The sequence below is a fragment of the Peromyscus leucopus genome, chromosome 1 (genome assembly GCF_004664715.2).
Source record: "Peromyscus leucopus breed LL Stock chromosome 1, UCI_PerLeu_2.1, whole genome shotgun sequence".
Lineage (NCBI taxonomy): Eukaryota > Metazoa > Chordata > Mammalia > Rodentia > Cricetidae > Peromyscus > Peromyscus leucopus.
Window position 1 is genome coordinate 140680599 of NC_051063.1, and position 12003 is coordinate 140692601.

The following is a 12003-nucleotide window of genomic DNA, read 5'->3' on the forward strand; positions in this document are numbered from 1 at the left end:
AAGCCTAGGATCCAAATCAGAGGTTCTGATTAAATAGGTCTGGAGTAGAGCGGGGTTTGATCTGCCTCATGATGTTTTGTTTTCTTTATGATGTGCACAAATAGATAAGCACTGATGAAGAGAGATGAAAGAATATTATACCTTTGCATCATCTCAGTGTTTAGATAAGTATTTAACATAACTAAGTTCAAATCACATGATAGATAATTGTGCACAAGATGTCCCCGATGCCTTCATTCTGTTTCTACATAGCTTTCTGCCCTGCTTCTGTCCATAATGTGACTTGGGTGGCTGCTCTCCATGGACTGCATCACCTCTAAGCCATAGGATTTACCAATCAGGAACACTGGATGGGGCCATGGACAATGAAAGCTAAGCATTAGCTCATTTGATTCTTTCCAAGATGTCAAGAAGGTTTGCTGCAGCTGTTGTCCATGCAGGACACCTCTAGACGAATTTCTAAGAGGTCTTATTAAAAAAAGAACATGGAGCCAAATATAGGGGTGAAAGCATTAGAGATTAGGGAAATAGTGAGAGCCACCAAACACCTTACCTCACCAGCTCTATAACTTCCAAAATGCCATGACTTCCTGTCTACCCAGGCTTTTATTACCTTGCTGTTCTGTCCTCTCATTGGCTCTTAGCCCAGTCATCTCACTTTCTTGTCACTGCCTGTCTGTACAGACCTCCAGGTCTCTATGTTTGGTACTGGCATTAAAGGCATATGTCACCAAGCTTGGCTCTGTTGCCTAGTGTGACCTTGAACACACAAAGACCCTGCCTGCCAAGTGATGGATTAAGGATGTGTGCTACCAGTGCCTGACTTTTGTGTTAATGGCTTGCTATTTGCTCTGATCTCCAGGCAAACTTTATTTGTTAACATACAAATAAAATATCACCACATTTCAGCACAAATAAAATATCACCACAGACACCCCTTTCCACATCTCTTGACTTCATGTGCCACTTACAACCTTGGCGTAGGTGCTTGATTGATGATGGTTTACAGCTAGTAACAGAAATCTCCTTTGTGACCCATACACATACCTTCAGTAGGTAGCAGAGTTTGCTCTTCCATTTCTAGTGGTTGACATAGTGATGATCTTGCTGTTCCCATGCAGCTGGGCTCTTCCTAAGTAAGCAGCTCATGGTTTCCTGCTCAATCATGACATTTGTTCCTGCATGTAGGTAGTAAGGGACAGTGTCTCTTCATTAACTTTAGATTCTTTGGCTTGGGCAATCTTCTGGCACCCATCTGGCTGCATTGAGCATATTGTGGCTTGGATTTATGCAGAAACCCAGAGTTCTTTCCTGGCAAACCAGTATCACTGTTCACGATTTAGAGCCAAGCATAGGACTAACTTGTGGCTGGTGATAACATGAGTAGAATGTCCTACCAAGTCTGCCCAGACCATCCAAGAGCTAGCTCTCCCTGCCTCACCTAACCCCACTCTGGTTAGTATGGGGTTTCTCAAGGGAGAATGATTTCTCAAAGACACAAAACAGACAGAAGGGAACCATCAGGAAACAAATATGAGAGCCTTGAATACGTCTTACAGTTTTAAAGAATTGATTTGGCAAAATTTACTGCTAAATCCTTTAAGAATCCTGTATAATGAAAAAAAAAAAAAAAAAAACATGTAACTCTGCCTATGCCAGTATTTTAAACTTTTTTTCCTGATATTCTTTTTCATAGGTATTTTTACATTCTATAAATATATTCTGGGAAGTAGTAGGATTTGGTTATGCTAATGAGGCTCAAGACACAGTCAAACAGATGCCTCCTAGAGCCAAGCTGTTTGACTTCCATGTTGACTAACTTCTTGCTTCAACTCCTTGTGAACTAATGGGAGGGAGATTGTCTTTCCTCACTGTCGTTCTCAACTCAGCCAGCCAGCTCTCCAGACGTTGCTTCAGAGTGATGCCTAACATACCTCTCTAACTCTTGAAGGCATCTCTGTATAATGAACATCCGTTTCCACTGTCTGCCAGCAAGGCTGAACAACTCAAAATCTACCCCAAAATTAGCTCTCAGCCCTGTTCCAAACTGCATTTCTATTAAAAAAAAAAAAAAAAGTAAAGAAATTGACTCTATGCAGAGTAAACCTGCAAAAAACATATATTTGGGAGGAATGAAAGAGCAAGTTCATTTGATGATTGATAGAATCCTGTGTTGTATACAAGGATGGCTGAATTCATGGAGGAAATTCAACCATAGCACATTTGGTTGTGGCACTGGTTCCAAGACAAATCTATAAAACAAAAAGGAAGTACGAAAATGTATCAGGGAAATCTCGGCTTTGTTTAACATCTGAGGACATTTCAAGAAGACAGTGGAAATACAACATAGAGTATTAAAGAGTGCCTTTCCAATACAGGTGTTTAAACAAAGTATTGTGAGGTGGTACAAACAACAGATAGGGAAGGCAGTCATGGACATGAATGTGGGTAAACCATAAGAAGAAAAGATAGCACATAGCTATTAGACAAGCAGGTGGAAGACCATGTTGATGAAATCCCTTCAACTGTCATGAAACATGAAGTGAGTTTGAAGAAACAAAAAACAAAAGTAAGCAATCACTGAGCTGAATGGAAACTTCTCTCCTACATTCAGCTCATTGAAGGTAGAGAGTGGAGCTGGAGCAGGATTGGAGCCTTCACCCCTACATCCTAGTCTCTTGGGCACAAGAAGTTGTTCTGCAGACTACAGAAAGAAAACCCTGAACACTAACCCATCCACAAAGCCCTCCACCTACAATCTGTCCTGCCTACAAGATGTGATGGAGCCATCAGAGCACAGAACTTGTGGGAGTGGCCAACCAATGTCTGGTTTAACCTGAGGCCCACCCCCACAAGAAGGAGCCTATGCTCTATACTGCTTGGGTGGCCAGGAACCAGAGACTGGATAACCCAGAGATCTAGGGTAGAACCAAACACAACTGTCAAAAAATAAAATAAAATTATTCCTAATGTGCCTTGTCTAGTCATCATCAAAGAGGCTTCCTCCTACAGCAGATGGGAGCAGGTGTGAGCTTTCATAGGGTCACTCCCCTTGGTGATGAGAGAACCCCCTTGGAAGAGAGGGAGGAAGGACTGTAGGAGTCAGAGGGGATGGAGGACACCAGGAGAACATGGTCCATTGAATCAACTAAGCAGGGCTCACATGGGCTCACAGAGACCAAAAGGACAAGCACGGGGCCTCCAGGGGTCTGCACCAGGTCCTCTGCATATGTGTTATGGCTGTTGACTTGGTGCTTTGTGAGACCCCTAACAGTGGGAATGGTTGTATCACTGACTCTTTTGCCTGCTTCTGGGAGTCTGACTCTTATTGGGTTGCCTTGTCCAGCCTCAATATGAGGGCTTTTGCCTTGTCTTATTGTTTCTCGTTTGGTCCTGTCAGACTTGGAAACCTGCTCTTTTCTGAAGATGAAGTGGAAGTAGAGTGGATCTGGGGTAGAGGGAAGGTGGGAGCAGCTAGGAGTCGTGGGGGGAAGGGAACTGTGTTTGGGGTGTACTGTACGAGAGAAGAATCTATTTTCGATTTCAAAAAAAAAAAAAGAAAAGTAACTAATCAAAACAAGTGTCATGATCGCAGACAAGGTGAGGCCTAAGCTTACTCAAGCCCCTGGCTTTCCTGAGTTTGAAGGCAGACATGCCTCCAAGAGGGGTTGACGCAGAGGAGGAGCCAGCCGTTCATGGGAACGTACTATATATAAACCATGGAGGAACTGATGTGAACAATCGACCCTAGAAACCATTTTCTGGAACTGTTCAGGCCCTTTATACTGAAATTTCATATTCTTTGCCTGTGAACGCAATCAAAGGTCACAGCCTAGAGTTTCTTTGGGTGGTTAATCCTACTCCCTGATGGCAGAAGCATTGTTAATATCTGACATCATCATTCCCATATTTAATACGAAGAACGGAGCTCACGCATACGAAGAGAGGAAAAGTCCCTCTTCACAAGCTCAGTGACTTCTAAGGAGAGAAGGCAGGGCCCCCATTTGCATTGCTAGGGTGTCTAGAATAGGGAAAGTGGAAGTAGGAGGCAGCAAAAGGGGCTACATTTTCATTATAAATGAAAAATGGGCAAATGTTTTTGTTATAAAACATGTTTAATACTATCTCAGTTTTCTTGATGCATTAGGCATATAAGTGAAGGGACTCTGGCCAGGTTAGCATGGTGAGCGTGGCTCTGGCCGGGTTAGCATTGTGAGTGTGGCTCTGGCCAGATTAGCATTATGAGCATGGCTCTGGCAGGCCTTGCCCTTCTCCCATTCCCTCGTCTTGCTAAAACACTGTTAGATTATATTCCTAAAGCCAGCCACCGAGGTCTACTCTCTTATTTGACCATTGCCTCCTCCTGCAGCTCACTACATAAAGTCCAGTTATCAAAGTATTGAAGTCCAGCAATCAAAAGGCCTGAATTAACACACTCAATTAAAATAATAAACCTCATCCTAACATGGAGTTTCCCCTTTACCTTTATAAACCACCATTTCCCTAAGGGCCGCATCTGTCTCCTCTATCCAGAGGCAGTCCTTTGTCCCTCTGGGACAAATAGCCTCACCCCCTCTCCCTTGTTCCCTTCCCCTTCTCCCTTATTCTGTATCTCCTGTCTTTGTCTCTTATTCCCTGCCCTCTGTCCCTCTGGGGCAAATCAATCTCCTTTGTGCGGAGAACTTGACCTTGGGGGCCCTGAGCCGACACTTTTCCTTTCAACAAACATTAGGTTACAAAGCTGAAGTGGCATTTCCTGACTCAGGATTAATTTCTCAGAATCTTGCCTTCCTCCGGCATTTTAAATCGTTTCTTCATTCATTCATTCATCCGTCCGTCCATCTGTGCATGCGTGCGTGTGTGCTTGCGTGCGTGCATGCGTGCGTGCGTGCGTGTGTGTGTGTGTGTGTGTGTGTGTGTGTGTGTGTGTGTAGGAATGCACATGTGCCACAGTCTGCATGTGGAAGTTAAGTGACATTCTACCATGTGGGTTCCGGCCATCGAACTCGGGTCATCGCACTTGGCTGCAAGTGCCTTTTCCTGCTGAGCCATCTTGCTGTCCCCACCTGCATTGTGTTTGACTGACTAGTACTGCAACCAAAAGCCCCGTTTGGCTCATCTAATTAACACGCTCAATTAAAATAAAAAACCTCATCCTAACATGGAGTTTAAAGTCCATAACTTAATAATCTGCTTTCTTCCAAGGAACTTCTACAGATGAAGCCCTATCCTCTGAAGTCCCATGAGACTAAGTTTATTCCTTAAGCCTCTCCTTAATGGGAAAGCATGAATAGATTCGGTCATCAGCATTTCCATTCACCTGCCTTATATGATTCCATACATTCATGATATGAGGCTCAAACTGGGAAGTGTGAGGGAGAAAGACGATAAATCACAGGCTATCTGGTAGACCTTCAGAAATAGCTGGAATTCACCAACACTTGTGAATACGTATGAATGCATGTGTGTGAATGTGTGAATGTGTGTGTGTGTGTGTGTGTGTGTGTGTGCTGGTGCACACTCGTGCACATGTGTGTGCCTGGGCATGTGTGCTACATTGATAATTGATGGCAGATAACAAGATGGACACTTAGCTTGTGGGGGGGGGCAGTAATGGGATGGGGAGCGATGCCAGAGCCACTAGGCAGGCATCAGTGCACACACAGAGTGATGGCTGTAACAGGACAGCTTCCTGACAAGAAGCACAGGGCATGTACTCACAAAGCATTTGTCCCACGGAATGCAGCCAGCCACCTGCAGGCTGCAGGCTAAGGGCAGCTGAGGTGATTGACATTAGGGAGAAGCTCAGAGGGTCCAATCCCAGTAGGAGAACTGACTCCTGCAGATCTGCTGCTGTGCTCTGTGCCTCCCCCAGGGCATCCCACTAACATGGTTTACCTGGGAGCACTTCATCTGTCAGATAAAAATGAAGATAGGACTCCACTGAGGAGCAAGCGAAATGTTCTTGAATGGGCTTTGGCAGGGCATCACTGGATAATCCTGTCCTGTGTTCTACAGCGTTTCATAAGCTAACTATATTGGCTGACCTTCCTTTTAACAAAAAGGAGACAGCAGGGTGGATATATGCAATTCATATATATTTTATAGTATAATTATAGTATACACTATTTACTATCTACATATTCATATTATAGATATAATTATATACGTATTCATAAGTAGATTGATAATATGAATATATATAGCACTATATAACTGAATGCATAATCTTGGGCGGAAAGTCATATTTAAAATTAATAGAATTACTGCTACATATAAAAGAGATGTATCTTTTCTTTCCTCATTCTTGGCTATGTAACAGCTGTTTTGTGTCACCTGGGGCCATGCCCTAAGACCATCTTCAGTCTTGTTTTCATTAAGTTTAATAAATGTCCATGGCTCCTAAGAGAGACATAAGATACAGGGAAATAAAAAAGGATTTGAAAGACCAGAAAACAATCCCAAACTAGTGATTATTAACATGACTTTGCCTGCAGGTCCAAGGGCCTGAATTGCTGCCTGTCCCTGAGCTGTGACTGACATGTTTATGAGTCTAAGTTGCTTCTGTCCCCTAAGGAAGCTGAGTGTGGTCACCTGAACACAGTCCAGTTTCCCCTCGTCATTCCTAGAAGGTCCTTGGATGACCTCAGGAGCCCTTGTTTTTCTCAGCCTGGCAGCTCTGATTTCCTTGTTCTCCCAAGAAGAATCAGAAGTCTGGGGTTAAACCCACCCCTTCCTCCCCCACCATGGGAGAAATGAAGGAGTGTGAGCTGGCAGTGAGTTGGACTGATAAAAACGCTGTGTCCCTAACCGCTGAGTGGACCAAGGCAGTGGAATAGAAAGGCCTATTCTGAGTACCGAGGGGTCAGCCAAGGAGCATAAAAGCCAAGAAGAGCAGCAGGATTGATGACAGATGTGCTCAGAGAATGTGGAACAGGGCCACTTCTCATTCAGAGGAAAAATGGCTGGTGGTGAGTTCAAACCTGGACACCCAGAGTAGACAGTGATAGGTGCGAGAATGGGAGAGAACCGTGTCCTTATAAACAAGAAGCGACTTTGCAAGAACTGGATTTAAGAACATAAGAATAGGTTCTGGGTGCTAGGATGAGTAAATTAATAATCCACAAAGATACTTCCGTCTGCAGCAGGATTGTGGGTATGGAAGACATGTTGCTGGGACCTCAAGTCCACCATCTAGCTTCATTTTATTTCTGTGGACTGCCTCCCTGGGTTGCTTTTCACATTTCACTCCCTTTCTTCTCTCTCTCTCTCTCTCTCTCTCTCTCTCTCTCTCTCTCTCTCTCTCTCTCTCTCTCTCTCGTTGCTCCTATTTCTCTCTTGATTTACATACAATCCAGGGCGGTAGCGTAAGCTTGAAATGGTCTAATTTTTTCACTGAATTTCATGTGTTGTGTCATTTGAGTCTCGAACTCTGCACATGTGTATCTAGATTGATCTGTATGTTAGCAGGACGTGTGTGTGTGTGTGTGTGTGTGTGTGTGTGTGTGTGTGTGTGTGTGTGTGTGTGTGTGTGTGTAGCCCATTTGCTTGTGGGAAAGCACCACTTTGTAACTACTTGCCAAGTAATGAGCACCAGGCTGGTTCCCTGACAACAAACCAGATTCTACTCTCTCTCAGCAGTTGGGAAGGGTCTAAGGAATTAAAACTGGCCTGCCACCCCATTCATTGGTCTACCAAGGTTTCATGGCTGCTGGTGGGAAACATTAGACTCCTAGGGTAAAGATTGAAAGTGCATCCCAGTAAGCATTGGGATCATTGGCTTATTTACTTGTCTTCAAAGCTGTGCTAACATTCCACATAGTAGCCATATGTCTAACAGAAACAATTTCAAGGAAGAAAGCTTTGTTTTGGCTCCTGGTTTTCAGAGGCCTCCGTCCTTTGCCCCTTGGTCCTGTTGCCTTTGGGTCTGTGACTATGTGAGCATCATAGAGAGGGTACACACAGAGCAAAGCTGCTTACCTCATGGTATCCAAAAAGCAAAGGGATAGAGAAAAAAAATCATGGGAGTCCCATCATCTGCTTCAAGGACATTTCTCTAATGAACTAGGTTTCTGTCATTAAGACCTGCTTCTTGAAGATTCCCTTACCCCAGAATAGTGTTCTTAGCTAGAGGCAAAGCCTCAGTACTTGTGCCTTCCTAGAAGGTCAAATCAGAAGAGCCACCAAGACCCACTGACCAGTGCAGATGAAACAACAGCTACATATACATAAGGTGAGTTGGTTGGCAGGGGGAAGAATCCTAAGCTAAAGAAGGCTAATTCTTCCACTGTGGAGAATAAACATGCCTGTCTTTTGATCTATAGGGGGATATTATCTCTGTATTCTGAGCGGGACAGGGTTTTGTTTTTCAGATGATATTACATATTACCTAGTTTAACTTCAAATTTACCACACACCCGAGGATAGCCTTGGACACCTGATCCTAGTGCCTCTATCTTTTAAGAGCTAGAATTCCAAGAGGGCATGCTATCTCATCCCTCTTGAGGTACCATCTCTTTCTTCCTAGTGTATTTACTAAACCAACATCCTTGAAATTGTAGTATGAAATACAGACAGTCAAGTGGGTCATCTCAGGAGATGTACAGAAATTATAAAAACATATTAATGGTTGTCTCTCAACCATTCTTGTTTCCTAACTTTATGGAAGTCATATCCCCTTTCTTGATTTCATATTTCATATCTTTAAATAAAAAAGAAGTTAAATTAGATCAGTTCTAAGATAATTTATAGCAATGAAATTAGGATGACTTTTTTTTAAAGAGCAGTTTTGTCAAGATTCAGTCTTTCAGGGTCTGATAATCTCAGGATCATGCTTACATCCAGGAGATCAGTGATGGCTGGCATTACACACAGAGAGACACACACAATCAGTATGTCAGCAAATGTGCAGATTGATTTCTACATTGTGTGTGTGTGTGTGTGTGTGTGTGTGTGTGTGTGTGTGTGTGTGAGAGAGAGAGAGAGAGAGAGAGAGAGAGAGAGAGAGAGAGAGAGAGAAAGCCAGTGGATTAGAAGCTGTTACTAGAATTAAAGGCAAGTTGTGATATCTCATTTCATTTTCCTATCATTCTAATTCAATTGTAAATGTGTTTTTCTTAGTTTAAAGACATGTGAAAGAGACTGCAATTTTCTCTTGTTTGAAAATTTCTTTACTTTCAATATTTTCTGCTCACTCTCATCATGAACTTGTTCTGGGAGTGAAACGATTTGCAGAAAAATCAGTCCTGCTGATCCCTGCAAAAAGGACCAGGTCATTATGAAAAGAAGTCATGCATCTGCTGCAGTAGCTTTGGTAACCTGCCAATGTCAACCACAAAGTGCTAATGGTGGTGGTGTCTCTCAGATACCTCTGATCTGGATGGCCATGTGAACCTGCTGACATAGGGCTCTCAGGGGTCACCTTCTAGGTCTAAACTCCCTTCACAAAATTAAAACTGACACACCCCAGCTTCTTTATTCCATAATGACTTTAGGTATAAGGATTCATATCTTCATGTACATCATTTATCTTTGACATATATCCCTTTGAAGGGGATGAGCAGAAGTCCCTCTAATGGCAGACACTGAAGCCACTAGTATTTAGGACCAGAAAAGTTCTGTATTAACTGATTGGGGTCACCTAAGATGACTGGGAAACACAGATATTTACATTACTATTCATAACAGTAGCGAAATTACAGTTATGAAATAGCAACGAAATAATTCTGTGGTTGGAGGTCACCACATCATTAGGAACTATATTAAAGGGTGGCAACATTAGAAAGGTTGAGAACCACAGCTCTAGCCCATTAATGAATCCTTTGATGGATTTATATACACTGGTCAGTCAAACCTGACTTTCATCATACAGATGATGTACTCTGGGCATCTATATGCCTGCCCTGATCTTGGGTGTCTTTCTTTCTTGCTTTATGTATTCCTACAGCAACAGCTCCATCTTTTCATCACCACTGGGGCTTGTGGTTATCAAGCCTGCTAGAGCTGATGTATGTGGACAAAGTGCTTTGAATTTCATGAATCAGCAGAAGATCATCAGCTGGGTTTCTACACTGGGCTGTGCACTTCCCACGCTGCATGACATATAAGATGACTTTTCCTGGTGCTTGGTAAATATAAGCGGTTGACCTTATGTGGGTATTATTATCTAATTTGCCCCAAGATAACACTGAGTACAGCGATGCTGAATCGCCAAGGAGTCATAGCTACTAGATAAGTGTACTTGGTCCTTGCCAATAAATCTGTTTCGGAATGTCTGGTTTTATAAGCTACACATGTTTGTTCAGTGACACTTAAGTGGACACACAAGCCAAGTAGAGCAAAGCTGAGTACTTTGTCCATCGATCCTGTCTTCTCTCTCTTCTTTGGGCCATTCTTTGGAAGTCCTCTAAAGATGACCAAGATCCCAGGGCGATCTTTGGTGGCCAGCTCTTTCATGGGGGAGACTGAAAATGTCACCAAACTCTAGTAAAGCTGTCTTCTACAGTGGCCTCTTTCATGGTTCTTGATAACTTGAAATACAGTTCCCCCAGATCTCCTACCACATCTTTTCAGATACCTCCTTTATCTAGTTGTTGGCTCCATCACATTCAAGTCATATAATTTGTTGAGTTCCACTAAAGTCAAGATCAATGTGCTTCATTGTTCCAATATGTAAGTATCAGTGAGTTTGAGGGAAGCTGAATTGCTCAGGTACCTTGGGATATGGACACCTACAGTGCATCCTACTTTCCAGCCATTAATAAGTACATATTAGATTAAAAAATCCTTCTGCATCAGTCAGCTTTACATTACTACTGCAAAATACTAAGGCAGCTAAGTTCATATAGAAAAGAGATCTAGTTAGTTCACAGTCTTAGAGGCCAGAAGTTCAAACACCTCTGGAGAATGCTTCATGGCAGATGGCAGGAGTCCATGCATGGAAGGGTCACATGGTAAGGCAGGAAGCAGAGATGCACAAAGGAAGCCTGCTGGGTTTTATAAGAATCCTCATGAAAACTGGAGGGCAGCATGAAAAATACTCTAATAACTTGTGAAGATGGGGCTTGCAATGATCCCCCCCCAGGCTCTGGATGCTCAAATGTTTCTCTTTTTCCAAATATGTACAGGCACCATGGAGAGCAAATATCCAATTATATACCACCCTCCAACACACACTTGGAAGATACTGAAACTCCCCCATCTCTTCTTAGATCTAAATGCCTCTTGTTCAAAGTAAGGCCATAGTATATCAGTGCCAAGATGCTTCTTTACCCGTTTACCACACTGATTATCAGTGGTGAAGTTGGTGTTGTCCCCTTTACCTTTTTACTTTATTCAGTAGCCAACCTCAGGTATTCTAGAAATACAGAATAAACTAAGGCATTACATTTCAGACACTAGTTTATGTCATTTCTCTTGGTGTTATTGTTAATAACTGTGTGCTAAATGGTCTATTTTTTATACTTTGAAACTTCTATTAAGTTTGCAAAGAGAACTTTCTCTTCTCATGGATGCAATTTACTCTTCTTTCTTTATTGAAAGAAGATACAAATGAGTTTTGGGCCTTTATGACTTAAAGACCAAGCAAAGAACTGACCACTTGTCTAACTAGTTCTAAGTTTGAGTTTGTCAATCCTGAAATCCTTTTGTAAGTGTTTATTTCAAAGAATGAGTTCTATTGAACTTGGTTAATTATTCATTTTTTAAGGCTCAGTGGAAAGGTTAAGTTTATGTTCCACTGAAACTAAACTATCAGCATTCTATATTTTGTTTTCTTAGAGATCAGTCATGTGGCAAGAACTATTTTTCATTATTATCACAGTTTAATTTTTCTTAAAAAAATATTAAATTTGAAGAACAGCTGTGGTAACACATACTTTTAATCGCAGTGCTCTGGAAGTAGAAATGGAGGTAGGAAAATTGGTGGTTCTTGAGTTCTAGAGCATTCTGGCCTCCCTTTTAAGACTCTGCCTATAAATAAGTAAATAATTGAATTTGAGAATA